This window comes from Cervus canadensis, chromosome 30 (genome assembly GCF_019320065.1).
Source record: "Cervus canadensis isolate Bull #8, Minnesota chromosome 30, ASM1932006v1, whole genome shotgun sequence".
Taxonomy (NCBI): domain Eukaryota; kingdom Metazoa; phylum Chordata; class Mammalia; order Artiodactyla; family Cervidae; genus Cervus; species Cervus canadensis.
The window spans coordinates 31,571,229-31,598,664 of NC_057415.1; the positions used below are offsets into that span (position 1 = coordinate 31,571,229).

General features: G+C 44.2%; 1 protein-coding gene and 1 pseudogene across 5 annotated transcripts in view; one reads left to right on the forward strand and one right to left on the reverse strand.

The window, feature by feature from the left end:
- The window catches only part of PALM2AKAP2 (PALM2 and AKAP2 fusion), a 492,701-nt gene that overhangs the window by 137,429 nt on the left and 327,836 nt on the right, over positions 1-27,436 (forward strand). The gene's annotated exons all lie outside the window — the stretch shown is intronic.
- On the reverse strand, positions 24,960-25,446 carry LOC122431717 (annotated as a pseudogene).

Consider the following 27,436-nt stretch of genomic DNA (forward strand, 5'->3'; position numbering starts at 1 on the left):
TCTGGGATTCTTATGCCCATGCAGTTGTGGAATTGAGTTTGTCCTGTACTTGGGAAACTGTTAATGATTCTCATGAATGATTCTGCCTCAATGAACATATCTTACTGCAGATTTTCTAACAGCAAATTAACTCTGTGTGTGTGGCGGCAGGGGGGGGGTGAAATTGAGAGAGGGGGTAGAGGCTATTCTGTACCCTGCTTTGACCTAATGCATACTCTCCAAATTTTGCAAACCCTGAGTCTGTCTGCCACCTTCCTAGGGTTCTCAGGGGACCCTAAGGAGCTCATAAGCCTGCTCCCAGAGCCTAGTCCTCCTGAAGTCTCTCTGGAGATGTGAAGGAGGAAAAGCATGACTCTCTATCTCTTCACCAACTTGGGCTCCTCTCCAAGAGGAGATTCTCATCTGTAGGTTCTTAGACACTCTTCAATCTACACCTTGGTCCCTTAATCTGTAGAGAGGGATCATGAGTTCTGCTCCAGGGGCTGGCTGTAAGGTTTAGATATGGTGCAGGTGAAGGGCCTGGCATGCAGGGGCCAGCCAATGATCTTCAGCCAGAGCCCCCCATTCCTGTCTACCCTGCTGCCTCGTCCTGTGAGGGCGAGAGGCAACATCTCTGAAACAGAAAGAGTCTGAACGACCTTCTGTATCCTCTCCTTTACTCAACTGAAGGCCAGGGCTTGGCCTAGCATCAGTTCCACCAGCTGCTCAGACCCAGGTGCAGCGATATGACTGGAGGATCCAGCCATCCAGCAGGTTATTTACAAAGGGTCGCCTCTCGGAAGAAAGTGGCAACGCCAAAAAGTCAGTGTCCCTAAGTTTCAGCCATCAGAGGGAAGACTTTACTCTTTGCACACTCAAGTTCTGAAAAGGACCGATGTCCTGTGACCTATGTCACATGATCATTGACAGGATTCCCCCTGCCACCTCCAGGGAATGAAATACTCAGAAACTATAGTGCTTTAATTGAATCTTCCAGTTGAGTCCAGAGAATAATCAATGAGAAAAGATGAATCTCATCCTATTTCCTGCGAAAAGAGGAGCAGATCTTGACAAGTGTCTCTACTCCCAGGCTCTCATTCCATCAGTAGGGATGTTCCCAAAGCTGTAATTTTAGGAGAAAGCAAAATAATTCTGAGGCAGGATGAATGTGGCTTGTCATTCCAGGGAATAATAATACAATTGCCATTTATTGACCATCTTCTATTCAGCAAGGCCCTGTGTGTCATGGTTCTTTCCTTAACCTCAAGTTAATGGTTTAGCATAAACAATTACTAGCCAGGGGAAGGAGTACCTATGCAAATAAGCACACAGGTGGAGCAGGTAAACCAAGGAGCTGTAGAACACTTACCCGGAGAGATGTCTGAGTGGGTCTTGGAGATTTGGTATATTAAAATATAAAATAACACAAATACTTCCCCATGAACAGAAGGAATTTATTTATTTGTTTGTTGTTAGTTTATCATTTATTTGGAACAGTTAGTAGAAGAAAGGGAAAGCCAACCACGTGAAGTTAAGTCAGTAGCCAAAGGCACCAACTCAGTAGTGAGACTCAAGTGCATTTTTAACACAGATGATGTCATTTAATCCTGATGAGCTGATGGGGGAGGAACATCTAGATTATCCATGTTTTAAAGAGCCCAACACAGAGAGTGTCAAAGCCAGGATCAGAACCCAAATTGCAGGGCCCTGGAACCTGTTTAGTGACCACTGCCCAGAAATGCACCCCCCAAGATGGTGGCAGCATCTTGAGCTCCTCCCATGAGCTCACTGTGTGGGTGGTTTCGGCAGCCCCTGTGCAAACGGATGAGGGAGAAGCAGACTGATTCAGTAGCATCGGGAAAGGCTGAGACAAACCAGGAGGCCACATCCTTTTGAGAGTCTTCCAGCACATGGAAATACCCGGTGGAAGCTCTAACCAAGTGAGTAACCCGTTCCCTCGGGGAAGAACCCACAGCGTCTCAGTACAAACCAGTTTTCGGGGGAGGATGTTGTTATGTCTGCACGTCACCAGAAGAGGCTCTTCCTTGGGTTCAGGTGAAGATAACTGAATGTTTCAGAGATTGTCTTGGGCAAAAGCCCTCAGAGAGGTCTCAGGCCATATGTGCTGAGGTGGCGCTAGTGGTCAAGAACCCACCTGCCAATGCAGGAGACGTAAGACATTCAGGTTCAATCCTGGGTTCGGGAAGATGCCCTGGAGGAGGGCATGGCAACCCACTCCAGTATCCTTGCCTGGAGAATCTCATGAACAGAGGAACATGGCGAGCTACAGTCCATAGGGTCACAAAGAGTCAGACATGACTGAAGCGACTTGGCACACTCACGAGATGCCAATCCAACCTACACTGTCTTTTTAGGGTATTTGGTCGCTTATTAAGAACGTGAACTCTGGAATAATAAAAACGATCTTTGGCATTTGGGTAGCACTTTACAAAAACCTGCATGTGTTACCTTAATTCTGAGCTGTGCTAGGCAGGGCTCATTGTCTGCACTTTAGAGTATTCAGAAGTGTCTGGGCTCACAGTGACAAGTGGAAGGGTGGTATCTCTCTCCTGACTCCTGATTCCTAGTATTGGTGGCGTGTCTAGCTTTGGGCAGGGGGCTGCTCTGCTATGGGTGAGAGCTGCCTCTAGGATCCTTCAACTGGGGGTGGGGGGTGGAGGAGAGGGGGTGAGCTTTGGGGTATGTGGGCCTGGATGTGCCTCTGTGGAATCTGCCCTTTGGGGATTTCACTTTGGGCCCCTCTCCCTCTTAAAACTCTCCCCCAGGGGATACAGTTAGTGGCCTGTGGCCTCCACCTGCTCCCATGTTCTGTTCTGAGAAGGCCTGGTTGTAGGTGGGTGACTTAGTCTGGCTCTGCCCTGTACTTGCAAAGAGACAAGGCATTTCCTTGGCTTCATCTCTCAATGTCGTTCTTGCCTGAGCCTCTGAGCAGTTGGAATGTGGACCAAAGGCTCAGGAAACCAGTCAGCCTGCTCTGATCCAGGCCACTTGGGTTGGCCTGCCTGACTCGGGTAGAAATCCTGGCTGCCGTTCACATGTAATCCAGTCCAGCCTCGCTTCTCAGGTCAGGGGTCCCTCAGAGGTTCTAGAGACTCAAATCCAAGACTTACAGTAACACAAACTGTGGTTGTTGGGGAGACCATCCCTGTACATGTCCCCTGTGAACCTCTGTCATTGGCAGGCAGCTGGTAAAAGGATGGGAGAATTGAAGATGCCAGCCATTCATTTCTTCATCCTCTTCCACGTAAATGGTACCCTGCTTGTAAAAGTTCAAGCTGAAGTTTAAAATATGGTTTGCTCAGGGCAGTGGTGCTGAGGAAGGGTTTGCAGGACCGCCCAGTGGATAGGTGCCACTTAGGGCACGTTCAGGGTCGTTGCCAGGCCTGAGAGTGCCAAGGCAGGCCTTACACAAATATGCCCAAGGGTCATACACCTCTCTGACCAGTTATTTGTACCTCTGAGTATTTCAGGCTTTAGCCTCTTGGGACAAAGAGCAGTTGCTCTGGCAAGTGCCCTGTGAAATAGACCAGTCGTCATTTAAAAAGCCAAGCAGGGGGCCTTGTGGGTTACGATTTGTCAATATTTAGAAGAAATCCAGGGCTCAGTAATAGCCCTTCTACATTTCTCTGGGGTTTTCCAGTGCTTTGGGGACCACCACTGTTGATCCTTTGAACTACCCACATTTCATCACTGATCCCTCTTGAGGATGTTGATCAACTTCCTCGGCAGTAAGAGTTGGTCCTCGTGTTGAAATATTGACTGAGACAACAAATGGCATTGATGCACAGACACAGTGGTCCCCAAGGCTGTGAGTGCCTTAAAGTCTGGCAAGTAACAAGCATGGATTCTGGCCTCCGAAAGCCTTGGCTCATATACCGGCAGCCTTTCTATTAGTATCTGTGTGACCTTGCTTTCCCTCCGTTTCCTCATCTATAAGGTGGGGATAATGACAATACCAGTCTCATAGAATTGTTTTGAAGGTTATTTGACAGGTTTCATGGGAAGTACTCAGTGCAGGCTTACAGAAATCACTCAACAAAAGTTTTCTTTTTATAGTATGTAAATCAACATATCATAACTCATACATTTTTAAGGAGAAAATGGATGCAAAGGGTGAAAGATGAATTCTTTTCACCTCAACTGGTGAATTGCCACACTGGGAAATTTCATGAATATAGTGACACCTTTGCAGTGCAGGAGGATACTAATAATAACAATGAAAAGGATTGTTTACAGTGAACAGGATTTGCAAACCCAGAAGGACCTGGGAGTCAGCATGTAACATAAATGAGTGACACAGATTGAAAGGGAAATTGTGAGGACCTGAAGAGAAGATACCACTTCTCAGTAAAGGTACAGTTAATTTATACCAGGTGTGAACGTGGGTCCTATGTTGTCACATCCACTGATTCTCAAGAGAAGCCAGAAATCTTCCTTTTTAAAATAGGAGAACTCCCATTTCAAAATCAACTGGCTTAAAAAGTTTTTAAAAATTTGTGGATGAAACAAAATTTCTTTTGGTCCACGGGTTGACCTCTTGTGACCTCCAGATATAGGTAGAGCTTTGAACTTTACACTGTGCTTTCTTTATGCATGGACTTATTTGGGTTTCATTAGGATGCTATCAAGTAGTACTACTAGTCCCCCTTAGAGCTTTCATGATGTTACAAAAGCAGGGTGCCTTTTCAGCAGGGCTTCGTGAGTTTGGTGTCCAAATGTTTGGATCACTGGGAAAAGTGCATATTTGCTATATCTGTTGATATTAAATTAGCTCTTTTTAACCACTGACATTATTATAACTCAAAATTCATGTCTAGGTAGATGATGGCTTTCTCAAAATTGACAGTAAAGCTTAAAATACAGCACCTTGATGTGGGAAATTCCACTATCATAGAAGCATCTTTAACAAGATAGTCAGGACTTCCCTGGCCATCCATTGGTTAAGCCCTTGCCTTCCAATGCAGGGAGTGCAGCTAAGATACCATATGATTCATGGCAGAAAAACCAAAACATAAAAAACAGAAGCAGTGTTTTAACAAACTGGATAAAGACTTTGAACATGGTCCACATAAAAATTTTTTTAAAAAAAGGTTGGGCAAATTTGAGCTGTCACACGTTACCAGGTGTTTGAGACGATTTTAATATATCAACCTGGAATAACAGACAATGTAGGGTGATCCAGCTGGTCTCAGGACTTCTAATAATAGCAGTGACTGCTACAGGACAAAGACTTTTGGCCAGCAGTGGTATAGAACCATGATTCTCAAACTGCAGTACATTAGGATCACCTGGAGGACTCCTTAGAACACAGATTGCTGGGTCCTCCTCCTAGAGAGTTTGATTCAGTAAATCTGGGGTAGGGCCTGGGAATTTGCATTGCTAACAAGTTCCCAGGGTTTGCTGTTCCTAGCTGCAGCTGCTGTTCTAGGGAATACACGTTGAGTAGCGCTGGTGAAGTGATAGAAGACCAAGGGAGATGATGGCCTGGGTCTTCGTTAAGTATCACACACTCACTGTGACATGCCCAGGAGTTTGTGAACTATGGATATCTTAAAGAGATGAGATGGAATAAGACACCAAATTCAAGCGGGCTATAGTCCCTGAGATCACAAAAGAGTTGGGCGTGACTAGTGACTAAACAATGACAACAAGAAACCTAGCTCAGTTTGAAAGTGATGTAGCTGTGTCCCTCTTACATCAATTGGCTGCTCAAGGGGAGATGTTGTTTGTCTTGGGTACTTGTTTTAATCTATTTGCGTGCATGCGTGCTAAGTTGCTTAAGTCACGTCTGACTCTTTGCAACCCCATGAACTATTATAGTCCTCCAGGCTCCTCTGCACATGGGATTTCCCAGCAAGAATACTGGAGCGGGTTGCCGTTTCCTGTTCTGGGAATCTTCCCAAGCCAGGGATCAAACTTGTGTCCCTGGCGTCTTCTGCATTGGCAGGAGGGTTCTTTACCACTGAACCACCTGGAAAGCCCAGATGATATGTGTATGATGCTCTAGATGGAGAAGTCCCGGAGCAGATCAGCCAGTCAAGTCTTGTAGCAGCCTCTCCAGCCTGCAGGCCTGATTCTCAATGCAGCTGCTTCTCATATGGGCAACTCTAATAGGAGGCCAGGGCAACTGAGGTTCACTTACTAAATGATGGTTAGTGATTCTCCTAAGTCAGTCTGGGCGCACAAGCCTGGCTTGTCATTGGCGTGTCAAAGAGGTGTTTATTCTCGCCAAGATGTCCTCCAGTCTTCCCTCATCCTAATGGTAGCAGCCATTGTGCAGACCAAGGCTTCTTATTCAGATGATTTCAGCCTCACCCAGACTCTTATTTGTCTTAAAACACAAAGCACAGAGGCCACATGTTGCAGGATGAGACCTAAAAGAAGATGAACGGGCTGCCGGGTGATGGCCGCCCAACACGAGGAGCTTTGTGGAGGAAAGTTTGCACATGAGCGCTGTGGGTTTGGGCGAATACCACACAGCTGAGACCTATTTCTGGCAGGAAATGCCGGCAGAAGCAGAGGTTTGTGGGGGTGGGGGTGCGTGTTGGAGCTGCATATGCCCTTGGTTAATGGGTATGGCAGCCTTTTCCATTAGCCTCATGTTGAATTAGAATCCACAAAAGGAGATTATTAAATACACAGACGGACAGAGACAAGCCTTTAGTCTATTTACATAATGCTTGAACGTGTATTAAAAATACTTTGGGGCCAGTCTTTGACTCTAGTATCCATGTTTCTATAGCATCCTCTGAGCTTAGCTAGAAGAAAGAAAGAGGGAACCTGGTCCCTTTGCCTTGCATAAAATGGGAGGGGGAAAGAAAAGCCACATGCGCTCCCAAGATAAAAGCCCTAGCAAAGGCTATGAGCCAGACCTCAGAACACATCTTCCTGCTCTTCGTTTCCCCTCTGGCAGCCTATTTCATTACCCTGCGGGCTTCCAGGCTCTTGACAGTCTGTGCACTAGCAAGATGTCTTCAAGGCATTTGTAAAACCTGCCCTTAGTTTTTCTCTGCATGATACTGATTTACTTACTATTCTAGGTGGGTGGGATTTTTCCCCCCTTCTTCTAAATTATAACCAGTCATCTGAGGATTCACTTTATTTTTAAAGTCAGGGCTGAAACTTAAAACTTTGAGGGTTATAAAAAATGTTATTCTTAACAGAAAAACATAGGCTTGAAAACTTAACCCCTTGGTGGGAGCTAGGGGATCCTCTTTCTCGGAGTTTGAGCATTGATGCCAACAATTTTTGAGACCAGTAAATATCACATGGGGCTTTCAGGCTTGGGACCTGTGATGCATGTATGTCCTTATGTGATGGAGAGAGAAGCCGGAGGCATGGGGTCAATTCAGCAGCTCCCCTCTGGGCTTCTGGTTCATCTTAAAAAACAAACAAACAAACAAAAAAACAAAACCCCACAAAAAACAGTATGGTTGAGGATCATCTTTATTGTTAGTGATATATTATTTTGCCTTTTTATTTGGCCATTCTGTGTAGCATATGGGATCTTAGTTTCCCGATGATGGATTTGACTTGTCAGCTTGGGTTGATGATACTTGCTGCTTCTAATGGGTCAGGAAATGGTTCAAAAATTTGCCACAGTGGGACTGTGAGACATGTAGATTTGAAAAGTGGAAAAGAGTGTAGAGGTTCATCAAGAAGTTAAAAATAGAACTGCCATGTGATCCAGCAACTTCACTTCTGTGTATATATTACAAGGAAACAAGATTACTATCTTGGAAGGACATCTACACTCCCATGTTCATTGCAGCATTGTTCCCAGCAGCCAAGAGATTAAAACAACCTAAGTGTCCATTGACAGATAATTGAATGAAGAAAATATCTAGAGTGGAGTATTATTCAGCCTTTATAAAGAAAGACATCCTGCCATCTGTGACTAACATGGATGGACCCTGGAGGGCATTCTGCTAAGTGAAAAAAGCCAGACAGAGAAAGATAAATACCTGTAATCTCACTTATATGTGGCATCTAAAAAAATATTGAATTTATAGTAAGAGAGGAGAGTGGTAGATACTCGAGGGTAGGAAGTGGGGGAAAGGGGAGATATTAAAAGGTATAACTTTAGTTATAAGTTGAAAAAATTCTAGAGGCCCAATGTATAGCATGGTGACTATGGTTAAAAACCATGTTAGTATATACATGAAATCTGCCAAGAGAGTAGATCTCATGTGTTATCATTAAACACACAAAAATGGTAGCTGTGTGAGGTGATGGATATATGAATTAGCTTAATTATGATCTTTATTTCCCAATGTATATCAAAAATATGTTGTACACTGTAAATATACACAATTTTTTTTCAATCATACCTTAAAGCTGGGGGAAAATGATCCATTAAAAAAAAACGATCTGGAAAGCTTGAAGCTAGTATGAGTGGCCTTGAAAGGAAACACTGCTTATCCAGGAAACACACACACACTATAGGTAGTGATAAGGCCATCATCTGAGTGCTCATTTTTCTTTTCCAGCTGGTATGTAGGCAGCCATGCTCATGAACAGTGAAATCTGAGCATATGTATTCAGAATTTAGTGCTGGTCATCAAATAAAAGCTGCAGCAAAACCCAAAAGATATTTAACAATAACTGAGATAGATCTGTGGGGATGGGTCAGAAGGCAGGGCAGGTCCTGGGAGGCTGGCTGTTGATATACTGTCTAGGTTGTCATACAAACTGAAGTAAGTAAAAAAAGGAGAAAACAAATATTGTGTATTCATGCATATATGTGGAATTTAGAAAAATGGCAAAGCAGAAATATAGATGTACAGAACAAACTTATGGACCCTGAAGGGGGAGGGGGGAGTGGGATGAAATGGAAGATTGGGATTAACATATATACACTATTGATAGTCTGTTGAGGGCTTCCCAGATGGTGCTAGTGCTAAAAAAAAAAAAAAAAAACCTCTGCCTGTAAATGCAGGAAACCAAGAAACACGGGTTCGATCCCTGGGTCAGGAAGATTCCCCTGGAGAAGGTTATGGCTACCCACTCCAGTATTCTTGTCTGGAGAGTCCCATGGACAGAGGAGCCTGGTGGGCTATGGTCCTTAGGGTCATAAAGAGCAGACACAGCTGAAGTAACTTAGCATGCACGCATAAAATAGATAATAAGAACCTACTGTATAGCTCAGGGAAGTCTACTCAATGCCCTGTGGTGACTTAAATGGGAAGGAAATCCAAAAAAGGGGATATATGTATATATATAGCTGTTTCACTTTACAGTAGAAACTAACACAGCATTGTGAGCAATAAAAATTAATTTAAAAAAGAATATACTCTCTAACTCTACCAGCGACTAGAAATAAGACTCTGGCAGCCGGATCACTCCCCGTCCTTATTCACACGGGAGTGAGAATGATGAATGTCTGATCAGCATTGGGTCTGATGGCCATGATGAAGAGGAAGTGCTGGCCTTGACGACACAGAGGCGGCTGAGGTGAAAGTAATGTCATTTCCTCAGTCACTGTTCTCTTCCCTTCCTGCCATCCTTGCTTTCTGTCCTGACGTGTCCCGGCCTCTAGAGGATTCCAGTTCCCTTCTGCCCTGAGCTCAGGTCCTCAGAGAAAATCTTGAGGCAGAATGGCTTATCAGTGAGGAGGACAGGAGGGGTGCTCAGGGCTCCCCTGGGCTCCCCAGGGCTCAGAAAGCAAGTCAAAGATGGTAACTTGATCCTGTAGCTTTCTTTCAGTGGGAGGAAGGGTCTCCCAGTTCCTGAGAGTTTCCCCTGGGCCGGACAGCTGGCTGAATGCCTTCTGTTGGGCATTAAAACCTCAGTTGAGCACGGGTGGCAGGTTGATGTGGTGGCTGAGCCTGTGGGACTCTGGTGATTGGAGAGAATGGGCTCCCCAGGGAGTACTCAGCTCCAACTGATGGGCACTTTGTGGGAATACAACTCAAGGATCTTGTATTCTTCAAGGGCATCTGGAAAGCCAGCTTTTGAAGGAAGTCTGTTGATATTTATATCATAACCACTGAAGCACTGTGTGGACAAACCAAACACAGGTTTTAATCTAGTGTGGGCTGGATTCATTCCTCACCCCTGACCCCTTCCCAATCCCCACCCCAGGCCCCCAGTTTCCCACTTCGCCTTTCACAAGAAGATTGTATTTAATCGTAAAGCTGGTAATATGTGGAGATGATAGGGTGATAGTATTACAGCTTGAAACTAAGTCAAATGTAGGTATATTTAGTCCTATTGGGCAAATAAATGGGCAGCCTGCCAGAGGCCCATCGAGGACCATAAGAAAAATGTTGTCTCAGGTTAGAGTCAGTATTGCTACTTAAATCTGTTCCTTATCCAGCATGCTGAGTAAACCTCCCAGTTCTCTGTAAGAAATAACAACTGAAAACACTCCTTAAAAATGAAATTAACTTAGAGCGAAAGTTACCGTTTTGATGTACACTTCTCCAAATTTTGTAAGATGTAGATTTATGTAACTGCCAGCACACTCAGGATGCAGAACAGTCCATCAACCCTAAGGACTCCCCCAGGAAGAACTGTTTTTTAAACTCTGTACACATTGTTGGAATGTAAGTAATTCTCCTTGTCTCCACCTTGTTCCCTGACTTTAAAGCTTCTGAAAATCACTTAGAGGTTAGAGGGTTAACCAGAACAAGTTCTTGCTTTTCCCCAATAAATACCTTCTGCTCCAGCCTAGTTTGTTTTTTCTGCTCTAGTCTCTACTAGAGGTATCACATTTAGCAACTAAAATTATAGGATGCCCAATTATTGCATGGGGCACACTTTTATACTAAAAAAAATGATTTGTTTGAATTCAGATTTAACTGGGCATCCTATATTTTATCTGGCAAGCTCATCCCCTTCACATATAGGCTGCATTCACAACTGAGTTCAGAACCCACTTTTTCTGGATCTGTGTTTCACTCTTGCATGTGAATACTCAGTGAAAATACTCATGAAAATACTCAGTGGTTTTATTTTTTTCTCTTCCTTCTTTCATTTTTTAAAAATTTTTATTGGAGTAAAGTTGACTAACAATTGTGTTAGTTTCAGGTGTATAGCAAAATGATTCAGTTATACACGTACATGCATCTGATTTTCAAATTCTTTGCCCATTTATGTTATTACAGAATATTGAGAGTTTCCTGTGCTATACAGTAGATGCTTGTTGATTATCTAAATATAGCAATGTGTATATGTCAATCCCAAACTCCCAATCTATCGATACTCATTGATTTTATGTAGTAATACGTTTATGAGAAGATAGGGCATGTATTAAAAGGTTAAGGGGATCTCGTCAATACATTCATGTGTTTTGAACCCACTAGACACTAGACATGTCCTTTCTGGAGAATCAGAAAGGGATTAGTGTGTGTTGGAGGACAGAGGACAACTGGATTTCAGAAATTAGGACATTTCCCAGCCCTCTTCCAACCCCCTCCGCTAGCCCAACCTTTGAATAACATAAAACTGTGAAGACTAAACAAAGAGATTGTTCACACTGGGTGATTTTGAAAATAATCACTGGAATGCCAGCCTTCAGCAGCCGGTACGTCTTACACTGCATTGAGCAAGATGTGGCCTTGTGTGTGTCTTCTGTGAGTCATGCAGTGCTCACAATCAGCTCGTTCCCAGCCTGGATGTTTTGGTTGAGAATGCTGTGATGGTTGATTGGTGTCTCTTGTTTGTTTGCTTTTTCATTTATCAATTTTACTAGTGTGATTTCAGAATCACAGTGAGACGAGAAGGAAAATCAATTTTATAGAGTACCTTCAGAATGAAGAATGAATGTAAATTCCCATTTTCTGTCTAGACCAAGGCATCAGTAAACAGCAGTCTGTGGGTCAGATCTGGCCCGCAGTCTCTCTTCATAAGGCCTGTGAGCAATGTGTGGTTATTACATGTGTAAATGGAAATTTTTTTAAAAAAATTTCATGACATGAAAATCATACGAAGTTTAGATTTCCATATCCACACATAAAGTTTGATCAGAACATACTTCTTACCATTCATTTGCACATGGTCTATGGCTAATTTCAGACTACAACAGAAGTGAGTAATTCCAACAGAGACCATATGGCCTGCAAAGCCTAAAATATTTACTTTCTGACCTTCATGGGAAAACTTGGGCTGACTCCTGCTCTAAACTCCATATCTTCTGTGGTTGTGTTTGCCTTTAAGGTCCTAGGAATCTTTTTTTATTTTTTCCCAAACTTTAAACTTTTTTATTTTGTATTAAGAGTATAGCCAATTAACAATGTTGTAGTAGTTTAGGCGAACAGCAAAGGGACTCAGCCATACATATATATGCATCCATTCTCCCCCAAACTCCACTCTCATCCAGGCTGGCACATAACATTGAGTAGAGTTCCATGCGTTGTACAGTAGGTCCTTGTTGGTTATCCATTTGGAATATGGCAGTGTGTACATGACCTTCTCAAACTCTCTAACTATCCCTTCCCCCTGGCAGCCGTAAGTTCATTTTGTAAGTCTGTGAGTCTCTTCCTGTTCTGTAAGTTCATTTGTATCTTTTTCGATTTCACATATAAGGGATGTCATACAATATTTCTCCTTCTCTGCCTGACTTACTTCACTCAATACGACACCGTCTAGGTCCATCCATGCTGTGGTACATGGCATCATTTCATTCTTTCTAATGGCTGAGTAATATTCCACTGTATGTATGCACCACATCATCTGTAGCCACTCCTCTGTTAATGGGCATTTAGGTTGCTTCCATGTCTTGGCTATTGTAAACAGTGCTGCAATGCACATAGGGATGCATGTATCCTTTTGGATCATTTTTCTCCAGATATGTGCCCAGGAGTGGGATTGCAGGGTCATATCGTGGCTCTATTTTTAGCCTTTTAAGGAACCTCCATACTGTTCTTCATAGTGGCTGTACCAATTTACATTCCTACCAACATGGTAGGAGGAGTCCCTTCTCCCCACACCCTCTCCAGCATTTGTTGTTTGTGGATTTTTTGATGATAGACATTTTGACTGGTGTGAGGTGATGGATCATTGTAGTTTTGATTTACATTTCTCTAATAACTAATGAAAGATGTTGAACATCTTTTCGTGTGCCTCTTGGCCATCTGTATGTCCTCTTTGGAGAAATGTCTATTTAGGTCTTCTGCCCATTTGTTGATTGGGTTGTTTGTTTTGATGCTGGTAAGTGTCATAAGACGTTTGTAAATTTTGGAGATTAATCCCTTATCTGTCACATCAGTTGCAAATATTTTCTCCCAACCTGTGGATTGTCTTTTTGTTTTGTTTATTGTTTCCTTTGCTGTGCAAAAGCTTTTGAGTTTAAGTAGGTCCCATTTGTTTGCTTCTGTTTTTATTTCCATTATTCTGGGAGATGGATTAAAAAAGATGTTGTTGTGACTTATGTCAGAGAGTTATGTCTATAAAGGTTCTAGGAATCTTTTGGCTAAAGATGTGACTATTATCTGGTTGCTGACAGTTCAGATCAGTAAAGCTCCTAGAAATATATCTGGAAGAAAAGATATACACACCTCAGTGTTCATAGCAGCACTATTTACAGTGGCCAAGACATGGGCTTCCCAGGTGGCACCAGTGGTAAGGAACCCACCTGCCTGTGCAGGAGACATAAGAGACGCAGGTTCGATCCCTGGGTTGGGAAGATCCCCTGGAGGAGGGCATGACAACCCACTCCAGTATTCTTGCCTGGAGAATCCCATGGACAGAGGAGCCTGGCGGGCTACAGTCCACGGGGTCTCCACAAGTTGGACGTGACTGAAGCAACTTAGCACAGAATAGCACAAAAAAGAATAAAATAATGCCATTTGTAACAATAGGATGGAACTAGAGATTATTATATTTTAAAAAATTGAAGTAAATTCAGCAAGACAAATATCACTTATGTGTGGAATCTAAAAAATATGACACAAATGAACTTATTTACAAAAGCAAAATAGACTCACAGACATAGAAAACAAACACAGTTACTAAAGGAGAGAGTGGGGTTGAAGGGAAGGATAAATTAGATTTAGAAGTGAAAGTGAAGTCGCTCAGTCATGCCCGACTTTTTGCGACCCCGTGGATTGTAGCCCACCAGGCTCCTCTCTCCATGGGATTCTCCAGGCAAGAATACTGGAGTGGGTTGCCATTTCCTTCAGTTTAACATATAAACACTGTAATATATAAAATAGATAAACAACAAAGGCCTACTGTATAGTATAAGGAACTATATTCCATATCTTGTGATAACCTATAAGGAAAAAGAATATATACTGAAGTTAAACATTTTAGATATATATAGATAGATAGATAGATCTCGCTATGCACCAGACTTGAAACTAACAGCATTGTAAATCAATTTCAATAAAATCAATTTCATATAAATAATTTCAAATAAATTTCAAATAAATCAATTTCAATAAAATTTCAAATAAATCAATTTCAATAAAATTTTTTTAAACAAAGAAGGCAGAGTGAATGAGAATGAAAAGCAGTAGAACATAGATACCCTTTTCACACTCTTCTGGGCTACTATGATGAGAGGCTTATAGTTAGTGAAATGCTCACGTGATGAGTTTTGCTTGTCTAGAGTTTCCTTGTTATATCCTCACTCTCTAGCCAACTATGTGTTTTCTTTCAAAAACCAGGAAATCTGATCTCTTAGAGGTATCAGTTTGGCCCATCTAAAAATAAATGATTACATTTAAAGCCATTTTTTTTCCATTGACAGGAGTTAAGAGGGTAGCGGAAAAGCCCTGGTGATTCTTCATGTCATTTTTATTTCTGGCCAGAAATTGCCAGGAGCCTCGTGCTGTGCTCCCCGGGGGATTATAAGGGTGCAGTGTCAGAATGGGAGGCAGAGAACATGCTCACCACATTCCCTGAGTCAGAGCAGGAAGCCAGTGGAAAGTGGCTTCTGACCCACTGCCCTGTCGTTCATTAGCCCTTGGCTGAGGGTCAGTTACCTTATGGAAGCCATAGGGCAAATGCCTTCATTTGCAGATAAAGTGACCAGTGGGGGTCAAAGCTGCCTTTGGCCTGTGGCAGCAGACTCCACTTTGACCTCCCTGAACCGTCGACTGTTTCCTTTCTGCCCCCCTTCCCTTTTTTGTCCAAAAGGGCCAGCTGCAATTTTGAGTCTTGTCTGCCTGGAAATTTCCAAAGGGACTTTGGTGACTTAGTAAATATTTTCAAATTGCCCAAGGTTTGGAGAGAGCAGAGCCACAATTGTGAAATCAGATTTAGAAAGGGATCACTGCCATACTTGGACCAGCCGTGTGAGCTTTGGGGGGATGGGGGGCGGAGCAGGCCGTGGTGTGGACACTTGTGGGTCCTTCTTCGACCAGCGGGTAGCTTTTGCTTTTCTGGTCAGACATATGCCAGACCCTGAAATTCTCTTTCTGGATAACTTCTGAGCAGCTGCTGGGAGAATAGGAAGCTGAGCATGGGGATAGTGTAAGGTTTCCTTGACTGTGGCACTATAGACAGCTTGGTCCAGATAATTCTTTACTGTAGGACCAGGGGCTGTCCTGTACATTGTATGATGTTTAGCGGTCTCCCTGCTCTCTAGCCAGTAAATTCCAGTAGCATTGCCCATGCCCCAGCATGACAATCAGAAGTATCCCCAGACATGGCTAAATGTTCCCTGGAGGACAAAATAAGCCCTTTGAGAACCACCAATGTAGTATAATGTAAGGGTTATCTGACCAAATGTAGTTCCCATACTTTCAGCATTAGAGATTCATTGCTTTAAATCTTCCCTCTTACCCTGCAGGATTCATTCCTTGATGCCTTGGAGGCTTTTATAGTTTCCAGAATCACCCATGAAAATACAAGCTTCTCACAAAGGGTAAAGCCCTGAGCCTGAGAGGGCAAATGGTTTTCATCCCATGTCAACTCTGGCTGTCTTGGGAAGATGCCTGAGGCTGCAGGTGGGCTTGGGGAAAGAACAACATTATAGACGAGAGTCATCTTGGATGTACTTATGTCCAGGGGATAAGGACATCCTTGCCTACCCTTTGTGCATAAGAGGCCTTCTTATCTGGTGTCTCTGCAGAGATGTATCAGTCAGACCCTCTTCTGGGGTGGTCACTGCTCCCAGGGGCACCATTCACACATGCTCGCTATGGCTTCGTGTTTGTTAGGGCAGTTTTCTAGCAGGTGCCAGAAAGGTGTCTTGAGGAAGAGGTATCATTTCTAGATCCCGCAGAGCTGCCGTATGGACTGGCAGAGGTGCTGTAATTGGCTTGATGGGAATAAGCAGCGGGAAGCATAAGGAGGAGGGGAAAGAGGGTAATTCCCATCTCTTTCCTTTCATTTGATTGTAAGCTCCTGGAGGACAAGGACAATGTCAGTGTCATTACAGTACATTGCTGCCTTCAAGATACATTTTACATAGCGCCAAAGCCACTTTCAGTTCAGTTCAGTTGCTCAGTCGTGTCCAACTCTTTGAGACCCCGTGGGCTGCAGCATGCCAGGCCTCCCTGTCCATCACCAACTCCCAGAGTTTACTCAAACTCATGTCCATTGAGTCGGTGATGCCATCCAACCATCTCATCCTTTGTCATCCCCTGTCATGTATGGATGTGAGAACTGGACTATAAAGAAAGCTGAGCACCGAAGAATTGATGCTTTTGAATTGTGGTGTTGGAGAAGACTCTTGAGAGTCCCCTGGACTGCAAGGAGATCCAACCAGTCCATCCTAAAGGAAATCAGTCCTGAATATTCATTGGAAAGACTGATGTTGAAGCTGAAACTCCAATACTTTTGCCACCTGATAAGAACTGACTCATTTGAAAAGACCCTGATGCTGGGAAAGATTGAAGGCAGGAGGAGAAGGGGATGACAGAGGATGAGATGGTTAGATGGCATCACCTACTCAATGGACATGAGTTTGGGTAAACTCCAGGAGTTGGTGATGGACAGGGAGGCCTGGCGTGCTGCAGTCCATGGGGTCTCAAAGAGTTGGACATGACTGAGCAACTGAACTGAACTGAAAAATACATACTCTGATTTCTAATTATTGGTGAACATAAGTGATATTCATCTCCCACAACTATAATGTGATATGACAATACCTCTGATTGCTACTTATGACAAAGTCATAGGTACTAAAAATATTTCTGAGGCTTGTCCTTCTGTTTGTAACTGAAGGAGATGCAATATTTCAGCTCTAATAGCCTTTAAGTGGCTGCTGTGAGTTCTGGCTCATCCCTGGACTCCTTGAATTCTTTTTATTTTTTAAATAAGGTATGACTGTTTATTTTTATTTTATTTATTTATTTATTTATTTTGGTGGCACCACATGGCATGCACGATTTTATTAACTAGTTCTCAAATCAGAGATTGAACCCTTGCCCCCGGTGGTGGAAGTGTGGAGTCTTAACTGCTGGACAGTCAGAGAATTCCCCATGAATTTTTTCTTCGCCAAGTGTCTGCTTTAACGCTCCCTCTCTGCCCTGGAGTAGAAAAAAGGCAACCCACTCCAGTATTCTTGCCTGGAAAATTTCATGGACAGAGGACTGCCGTCCATGGAGTCACAGAGTTGGACACACTTGAGCACACACACACACTGTTCCCTCACCTGATGCTACCTCAGCCACCTGCTTGAGACTCTTCCCTAGCAAGTTTCTCCAGGTTCCTCCTTCTGCACAACATCCCATCTAAGCTCTCCCAGCTGGGTTGTGTCTCTTGTCTTCTATCTAAGTTCAAAAGGCAAGGAAGCATCCAGCCCTCACTTGGGGTTCCCAAGTTTAAGAGAGAGAAGCCGTCACATCCTAGATACTCAGAAAGTGCTTGTTCAGATGAAACGGTCGCTTTACCAGCTTCCCCCTGTTTTATCTGGGGCCACGACAGGATGCTTGGGCTGTGTTGCCCTCACCAAAATTGCACAACTTAAAAACTGAGAATTATGTTTTCTTCAGTGACCTCACTGAGCACTGTAGCCGGGAATGGCAGCTTGTCAGACAGCCCTGGGGGACTGTTCCAAAGAGGTGAGGGAAGAGGCAGGGTACACAGGAGCTTTTGCTGATGAAACAAGCATGTAGTGCCACAACAAAAGATGGCTATTCACACATACACAAAAAAATCCAGACATCTCAAGTTAATGATTTTAGTGCTTTTCTATGTATGAGAAGATGCAAGAGTCTGGCTCATTGAAATTTCTTTTGATATGCATCTTAACTATCTAGGGCCAGTATCCTTTTTATTCTCCTTCTTGAATTCCTCTCAGGGTGCACATTTGGGGTATCTGCAGTTGCTGATGGCTTGATGGTGGATAGCAGCCTTGTTTACTGGAATGGCAGGCGATGTTTTTTCGATCCACAATAATATTTGAGCTCAGTCCCCTCTTAATGCCTGCCTTCCCCACAGAGAGCAGCTTTCGGTCTGGTTCATCCAATTCCTGGAGGTCTGCTGATCTCCCCTTGAGAAAAGAGAGGGCTGGACACCCACTGTGACCTTGAAAGCAATAGTGAGCAGCATCCTTGACCAACAGTGATCCCACTGCATGCAGATACCCCAAGCAGCTGGGAACCAGGCATCCCCATCCCCATGGCACACCTTGCTGTGGACCATCACGGCAGGAGTCGGCCCATGAACCAGGAGCCTGGGTATTCAGGATGGCCACAAGGGAATTTCAAAATACATCAATAAAACTGAGCCACTGCTCGTTCGTTTCCTCTGACTTTAAGGTCAGCAGGTTCCAGAATGTCCTGTGTGGGGTCAGTGCCTGTGTTTTTTACCCAGTGAACCCGTGGACATTCTAACAATTTGGACTACTGTGGCTTCTGAAGTTCTTTTTTCCCCTGGATTGTTATAAACAGTCCCTGTTAGTTTCTTAGGGCTGTCATAACCAAGTGCCACAGACTGGGTTGGTTTAAATGACAGAAGTGTCTGGTCTCCCAGTTTCAGAGGCTGGAATGCAAGATCAAGTATCTGCAGGCTAGGTTTCATCTGAGGGCTGTGAAGGCAGGGTCAGCTCCAGACCTTTCTCCTTGTTTTGTCCCTGTCTTATCCCTTCACAAGCTCTTCTACATGTGCGAATGTCCACATTTCCCCTTTTCATAGGGATACCAATCATGCCAGATTAGGCCCTGCCATAATGACACAATTTTCATGACCTCTGTACGTGTGTGTGTGTGCTAAGTTGCTTCGGTCATGTCTGACTCTGCGACCCCAAGGACTATAGCCTGCCAGGCTCCACTGTCCATGGAACTCTCCAGGCAAGAGTCCTGGAGTGGGTTGCCAAGCCCAACTCCTCCTGGGTTCCAGGGATCAAACGTGTGTCTCTTATGTCTCCTGCGTTGGCAGGTGGGTTCTTTACCACTAGCACCACCTGGGAAGCCCGACACCTCTGTAAAGACCCTATTTATAAATAAGGTCACAGTCTGAGGTGCTAGGGCTGAGGGCTTCACTGTATCTGTAGTGGAGGGATGTAATTCAACCCACACTAGGGTCTCTGCTTATTATCAGGTGGAACTTGCATTTCACAGTGATGGCCATTCACATCCTAGTCTGCTTCTGGCTGTGGCAGTAGAAACCATGTCCCAAGGGAAGTGGCCCAGGGACTCAAGAGTAGTGGGATGCCATTCACCATGAGTGACTCAAGCCTCTGCATTTTGTCACACTCCTGACTTCCTCCTAGCACCCAGGACCCCCAGGGTCCCCTAACCCTCTGTCTCCAGTGGAAGCCGTTTATGATCGAAGCCTCTAGTCAAGGCCAAGAACAGCATTTCACACTAAGATGTGATGAAGAAAGCTTAAATATTCCCTCCGCAAAAGCCAGTTAAGAACAGAGGGTAGAGCTTCAGACCACATCCGAGAACTCAGAATATCAGCTCAAGAACTGTCAGGGCTGTTTCATTCAAGGCCCTGGATTGTCCCCTTCCTCATCACCAAGAATGACTGAAACATTCCTGGTGGATTCATAGGTCTTTTAGCGTTTGCAGAATTCCCTCACTTTCCTGATCTTTTTGTGCCTCAAAGAACGGGACAGGTGGCATTTTCTACGTTTCATTTCAGAGAAAACATCAACTCGGCTCTGTAACTTGTCCAGGCTCATCCAGGGCTGTGTCCTGCACGTCTCTCTGCCTCCAGCACACCTACGCCATGGCCCTCCACCTCTCCTCTGGGTCCCCATGGTGTGGTCCATGTGGCCTGTGTCCCATAGGTTCGCTCATTCCCTTGCTCTGCCCCAGGGCTCCATCCGGCCCCTCCTATCCTCCCTAAAAGACCAAAAAGTAGCCTAGTCCTGGTGAGGGTGGCCAAGATGAGAACAGTCTTTGTTCCAAGTTCTAGGCCAAACGGGCAGCGTGGACAAAGGCTCAAGGCTCGTGATGGAGCAGAGCAGCAGGAGGAAATGATGAGGAGGTGGGTGTGGCTGGAGTGTGCCAGGAAGTGAGGCCACAAGGGCAGTGGGTGCTGGGTCACAGAAGGCCAGGTACGCCAGGTTCAGGGGCCAGCACCTGGCCCCGTGGTTGGTGGGGCCATGAAGACCCAGGGTTTATCAGAGATTGCTCTGATGGCAGAATGGAGGCAAGGTGCTTGCCTGCTTGCCCAGTGTCCCATTGCTGTTGGAGCTGGTAAGTTGCTGAAGCCTTCTGAAGTGGCCTGTCTGTTTTGTGCAGGGGTCACCTTTAGTTCTTATTATCGCTCATGTCATTCTCTATAGACGGAAACCCAGAAGAAGCATCTGAACCAACTTCAGCTGAAAGCCTGATTGTCAATGGAAGCCAATTTAGAGTTGGAGGCTATTTCTGGACACTGTGACATCCTGTTCAACTTTCAGAGGAGCCTGGGAATAAAGGGGTGACTCAGTCTGTGAGCTTATTTTTAGGAAAAGCTGAGAATTCAGTCTAGAGCCACTCAGAGTCCTCCTTGCCTGCCAGTGCAGAGGTGCTATTGGTGGAGAGGATGCTGAGCAGAAATGCTGTATTTATCATCAACTGTTACCCAGTGCCTCCTACACGCCAGCATGTGGTTTATTGATTTGAAAACAAGATGGGAATCAACGTAAACAAACCTTTGAGTCAGAGGAGCCTATTTTAGGGCATTTACTTTTGAGAACTGACTTTGGAGCTAAAGAATTAATATCATAAGTGCTTCTGTTTATTGGGCATTTAATATGTATTAATACAACATATTTTGCTTTGCAAACATTTAAAGGGAACTTTGATACTCTGTTAAAGGTATAGTGCTGTTAATAGGCATGGAAATGTTAACTCAAGGAGGTTAAATATTATTCTAGGCAAAGGTGACTGAGTTTGAATTTGACCTCAGATCTGGCTCCAAAGCCCATACAAAGGATCACTCCAGGTCTGGCAAATAACTGCCTCTCTTTGGTCTTGTGGGTTCGATCCCAGGGTCGGGAAGATCCCCTAGAGAAAGGAATGGCTACCCACTCCAGTATTCTTGCCTGGACAGAGGAGCATGGTGGGCTTCAATCCATGGGGTTGCAAAGAATCAGACACGACTGAGTGACTGACTAACTTGGTCCTGTGTATCACTAATTGATCATGGGATTATTGCCAGTTCAGCTCAGATTTGGCCTCAGAATCCTTCTCAACACAGTACTCTCAGTAGAGTTACTGCGACCAACCTAGCAGCTTAGTACTTGAGATAAAGCCCATCTGTCATCTTAATTTTATCTTTGCTTTAGTTCAAAATGGAGACTTTAAGTCTGGAGAATCTGTTATTGTTGATTTCTGCAGCTCTATTTATAGCCTTTTATTTTCTAAACACTTGGAAGCAATAGAGCATTCACTACAGTTTCCTTTTACAGTCAGTGGAGACTCTGTATTCTTTCATAGGGGTTTCTGACTGCCTTGGAGGGAAGAATGACATTTGAGGACCCCAAGCCTTGATTAGACAATTGGCTTATGTGTGGGTGTCTGCAGTGGTGCCTGGGAGATGGTGAATGAGCCTTAAGAACTTAGGCCATTTATAGCAGTAAACCTTTTAAATAGCCCAGTCTGATTAATTGCAGCAGGGAGGTGAGGTGGGATGGGCGGATGTGGTAGGCAGCCTGAGACAGCAAGATGGTGGGACCAGCTCTGGGGAAACTTGCTGCTCTTTAGTTGTTCTGAGAAACGTCACCTCAGCTGGCAAACCTGTTGTCCTCAGAGTTGAGCACTCATGGGAGCTTGAGGTCCCAATGGAGAGAAAATCTGAAAGTAAAGTGGAAGTTGCTCAGTTGTGTCCAACTCTTTGCGACCCCATGGACTGTGTAGCCCGCCAGGCTCCTCTGTCCATGGAATTCTCCAGGCAAGAATCCTGGAGTGGGTTGCCATTCCCTTCTCCAGAGGAAGTCCTTAAAAGCAAGCTCAGACAAGAGAAAGGGGAAGAGGATTCCCAGGATGGTGGCAAAGGGGGAACCTAGTACCCAGCCATAGAATGAGATAGCAATCCGTCCAGAAGGAATTTCTTTTTTTTTTTTTAACTCCTTTGCAATATTGTGTTAGTTTCTGCTTGCAACAATATGAATCAGCTATAAGCCTACATATGTCCTCTCCCTGGAGCTTCCCTCTTCACCCCCCATCCCCCTCCTCCCCCCACCTCCCTCCCACTCCTCTGGGTCATCACTGAACACCGCGTTGAGCTCCCTGTGTGACACAGCAGCTCAGAACAAAGTTCTTGGTCAAGATCAAAAAACCAGAACATAGAGGAGGAATAGAGATGCATTGCTTAGAAACACGGAGGCTGCCATGATTTCTTCAAGATCCCAGATAGTTGAACTGCAGTGGAGTTGAACAGTTGAAATGGATGAAAGGTAGCACATAGGGGATCATCAATGCAGAGTACATTCAATAAAATTAGAACCTTTTTGCTTTACCTTTTCAAAAAAGAAAAGACAAATCCAGCTCAGGTCAGCAGCCTCTAGAGCCTGTCGTCAGTCGGTGTGCAGGATTTCAGACATAGGCCTGGGCTTTAGGGCCGGGATTCCAGGCCCTAGGAATGAAATAGCTAAGGGCGTGATGAGATACATCTGAAATCTGGTTGTCAGAACTGAGGCGAGAGGTCGGACAGAGGTGGAATCAAAATGCTGCTGCCCAGACTGATTGGTCCTGGCAGACAGTGCTCTCTCCCTGCTGATTTCATCCTGTTGAGCCTTATTTTCTGGGTGTGTACGTTATGCAAGCTTGGGGGACCCTTCAGATTATTTGGATCCAAGCCAGAAAGAGGGTTACCTTGGAGACGAATTTATTATTTCATCTCCTGAGATGCTGGTGAGTTGCCAAGCAGAGATCAGAGACCTGGAAGCTTTCACCAAGCTTTATGACAGACACAGCCCATCCAGTCCTCATCAGCCCAACAGCGTGATGCAGGTGTGTGTATCAGCTGCATGGGAAGGATGCAGAAGGGACAAAAGCAATTTAGTATCAACAGGAGGAGAAGGCACAGAGGCTTTAATCCCCCACCCCTCACCTTCCTGCTTCCTCCCGTAACAGACACAGTGCAGAGAGGAGATGGAGACAGCGGCTTGGAAATAGTGTCTGCGTTTGATTGGTATGTGCACCTTGAGAATTAAAAAGTAGATGAGATTAATGCATGTCTAAATGAAGACACTCGCCAAACATACACTCCTTAGAGCTTGGGAGCCCTATGGCTGTGTCCCAGACCAGACTCATAGAGTCCAGAGAAAATCAAAGACTGTCATATAATATAACTGTCTGGCCACCTTCGAAGCCACACTTTTTTCTAGGTGGCTCCAGAAAAGGCCAACTCCCAGCCCAGCTCCGACAGCTGAATTAGATGGCTGAGTTGTGGCATTGCTGCTGCCAAAACTGCTTGGATGGTTCCCCCGGGGGGCTTAAGGATGCAATCAAGTTTCCTGGTTTGCCCCTGAGCTAAGCAGAAAAATCTTCACCTGGCCAGTTGGTGTTATGTCCATGTCACCTCATCATTGGAGAAAATGCATTACAACCTCCTGCAATTTCTTTCATGAAATGGAGCATGGCATCAAGGAAATAAGATGGTCAGCATGGCATCACAGCGGGTCAGAAATAGTATCATCTACATATTTTGATTATATTTTAAAATTCAGTTTACACACAATAGGAACTCAGTTAATTAACTCCAAGCTGTAATCTCAGTCAGATTTGAATGGATCGGCATTTCAATAGCTTATTCCTTCAGAATAATATTAAGAAGCCCCAGAGCAGCCTGTCATTCTAGGGCTAAAATCATAAAACTTGGTTGTTTTCTCCTCATTTTCAACAACCATTATTATTTATGCAATACTAATGAAATCAAGCAGTTAGTATGACTTTTTTGTAGTTGAGGTTAATTTGTCAATTTCCTGCCAGTCTTCCAATACCTCCAGCACACATTTTCCTGGTTAGTTGACAAATCTAATGATGGTATCGCCGAGTGGACTGGCAAAGTTTACTTCTGTGGATCTTTTCCCAAATCATAACTGGTTGATCTTTTTTCCTTTGAGTTTTCCAGGACAAAGGAATTCTTATATTTAGTAACATCTTTTCATTCTAAACAAAATGTGCAATGTGCAAAAAAGTGAAAAGAATGAAATCATTTAAAAGTGCCTGGCTTGGGGCCTGACACTAAATAAATATTTTAACATTCTAAAAGGAAAAACAATGCCCTTGATTTCAACACCAAAGAAATTTGGGGGATTTTCTTGGCATCGATTTTATGTAGGTGTGATCAGACTCCATATGTATTTTACTTCAAGTTTTTCCTCATTTAACATTTACATGAACGTTTTCTTATGCTGTTATGAGATTTTCATAAATAGAATTTTAGTTGGTTACATAATCATTAGTAAGGAGTACATTTGGCTGTATCAGAAAGCCTGAGAAACAATAGCTTAAGTTTTTTTAGCTTCAAAGAAAAAATTGGGACAACTGAGGATGCTCTTGGGGTAGGGAGACTGCTCATTGAAGGCAGAAGGAGCTTTTCTTTTTTTGCACTATGTAATTATTTTTAATGTCTAGAGTTTATAATCTGAGGACCAGAACTTTCTCCCATACCCAAGTTTATAAATTCTCAAATGGCTTATGAGGCCAGTACAGATACTTCCTCCTGTCTAATTTGGTTTCTGGGAAGACTTCATTCAAGTCCTCAATGGTTATCTGATCAGGTGGAATTATGTTCCTCATCTTCTCCAGCTCTTTCACATATTCCTAAATCCTGGTCTTTGAGAGAGACAAAAACTCAGCACAATTTTTCCTATCTTCTTTTTCTTCAGGATCCGCCTTGGCAGTATAATTTATCCTCCAGCATAGGAACTTTCAGGGCATTAAACTTCTTCTCAGAGTCACCCACCAAGCCAGGCTTTGCCACGCTGACCATGGAGGAAACCCAGTTGATGGCAGGTAGCTTCTCAGGCAGAGTAACCAACCTAGAGTTGAGGGACTCGTTCCAGGATTTCAGGGAATTAGCAAAGGCCTTCTGGCTTCAGTGGATGGCCTCCCCAGAAGCTACCCAGTCAATGGCTTTTAGAGCAAGTTTCCATCCAGACATCTTGAGATCCTTCACTGACCCCCGCGGCCCACAGTCCACAGCAGCTCAGGAGGAGATCCTGATGCTCTGCTATCCTTAGGGAAGGCTGCCATGTACCAGGCCTGAGCCTTCCCAAAGAGAAGGAAGCTATGGTTTGGGGAGACTTCAATCACATGATCACCCTCACTCAAAAAAGTCTGGGAAGGCAAGTTGATAACCTTTCCAGCCTCTCTGGTGAAAATAGGCAGGTGTCTTAGAATGAAGTGGTCAGAATTCCAATTACCATGTCAAAGGACCGTGGATTTCTTTTTTCCAAATTCCAGTTTGATTGCTGCCTGGCAAGTGGCAGGATTTAAAGGGCTGTGCTCCATTTATGACCTCCTGACTTGGTGCTGGAAACACAGATGTACAACCAAGCAGTCGTGAAAGTTGCATCAAAACCAGTGGATATCAGTTTCAGGGAGGCAGCTGTCAATACAAGATAAAGAAAAATTCCTCAGCGTTTAAAGCTGGCCCTGTTTGAAATTAACTCCTCTATGGCAGCTGTCAATACAAGATAAAGAAAAATTCCTCAGCGTTTAAAGCTGGCCCTGTTTGAAATTAACTCCTCTATGGGATAATGAGCAATCTCCCCCATGATGCAGAGACTGGACAGATAACTTGGTATGTAGGTAGAAGAGGTACTTTATGGATCCGGTGAAGTGGACCTCTACTATCGATATACATCTCCATGTTTTAAAAATTAGGGTATATTTGCTAAAGTACTTCCCCAAGCACCTAGGGTATTGGCTGTGTGGTAGAGCCTTGTTCCCACGTTGCTTGTTAGTTACCTGAAATGTAGCTGGTAGAGTGATTGCCAGACACGGTGGATTCACTCTCCAGGCTCCAGTGCCGTAGGAAAGCCCTGTCTTAGGCTTCCAAGCCATTGCCGGGCTTATAAAGCAGCCCCATCCAAAGTTACACATGTCTTTTTCCTCACTGCCTATTAACACGACACTATTATTTTTCCAGAGGCTGTGAATTTCCCCTTTTGTGCCAACAAAAGACGCATGTTCCTCATGGGAAGGATGGTGTGGACTCTGACATAACTCAGTTGTAAAACAAGGAGAAACGTGAAAACCATTGACCCTTTGATTTATTTGCAAAATGGACTTGCTAAAATGGAAAGTTTCATTCATTAAACTCATTTTCTGTGAGCTTAAAGCTATAAAGGAAGTGTGATCGATAAACTAGTGAGTCTAAGCTTATGTAACTCAGGCAGCATGGGTTTTTTTTTTTACGTAACAGAATTCTTCATTTTATTTTATTTCTGGCTGCGCTGGGTCTTTGTTGCTACATGTGGGCTTTCTCTAGTTGGAGCGAGCCGGGGACTAGGCTTCGTTGTGCTGCCTGGGCTTCTCATTGCAGGGGCTTCTCGTGTTGCAGAGCATGGGCTCTAGGTCCGTGGGCTTCAGCAGTTGTGGTACACAGGCTTAGTTGCTCCAGGGCATGTGGGATCTTCCCAGACCAGGGATCGAACCCCTGTCTCCTGCATTGGCAGGTAGATTCTTAACCACTGGATCACTAGGGAAGTCCAGGATGGCTTTCACTTTAGGTGAAATGAGGATCCATTGGAGGATTTGAGCATCATCTGACCTATTTTTTTTTTTTTTTTTTTTAAGGATCACTTTAGCTGTGGTGCTGAGACTAGATATAAAGATCAGATTAGTTACCAACGGGGAAGGGAGTTGGGAGGTGGACAAAATGAGTAAGTGGGTGATTGATGGGTACTTTCAAGAAGTTTTGCCGTAAAGGGCAAAAGAGAAAGGGAGAGGTAGATGAAGAGGAATTTGGGCTCAACTGCTTTTAGACATGTTAGAGCATGTCTGAGTGCTGTTGAGAATGATCTGGAGACTGGGAAAAGTTGCTGAGGCAGGAAAAGAGACAATTGCTGGAAGGACACCCTCGAGTTGGGGAGTGAGGATGTCATCGAGGGCACAGATGGAGGAGTCTTCTGAGGGTGATGGCAGAG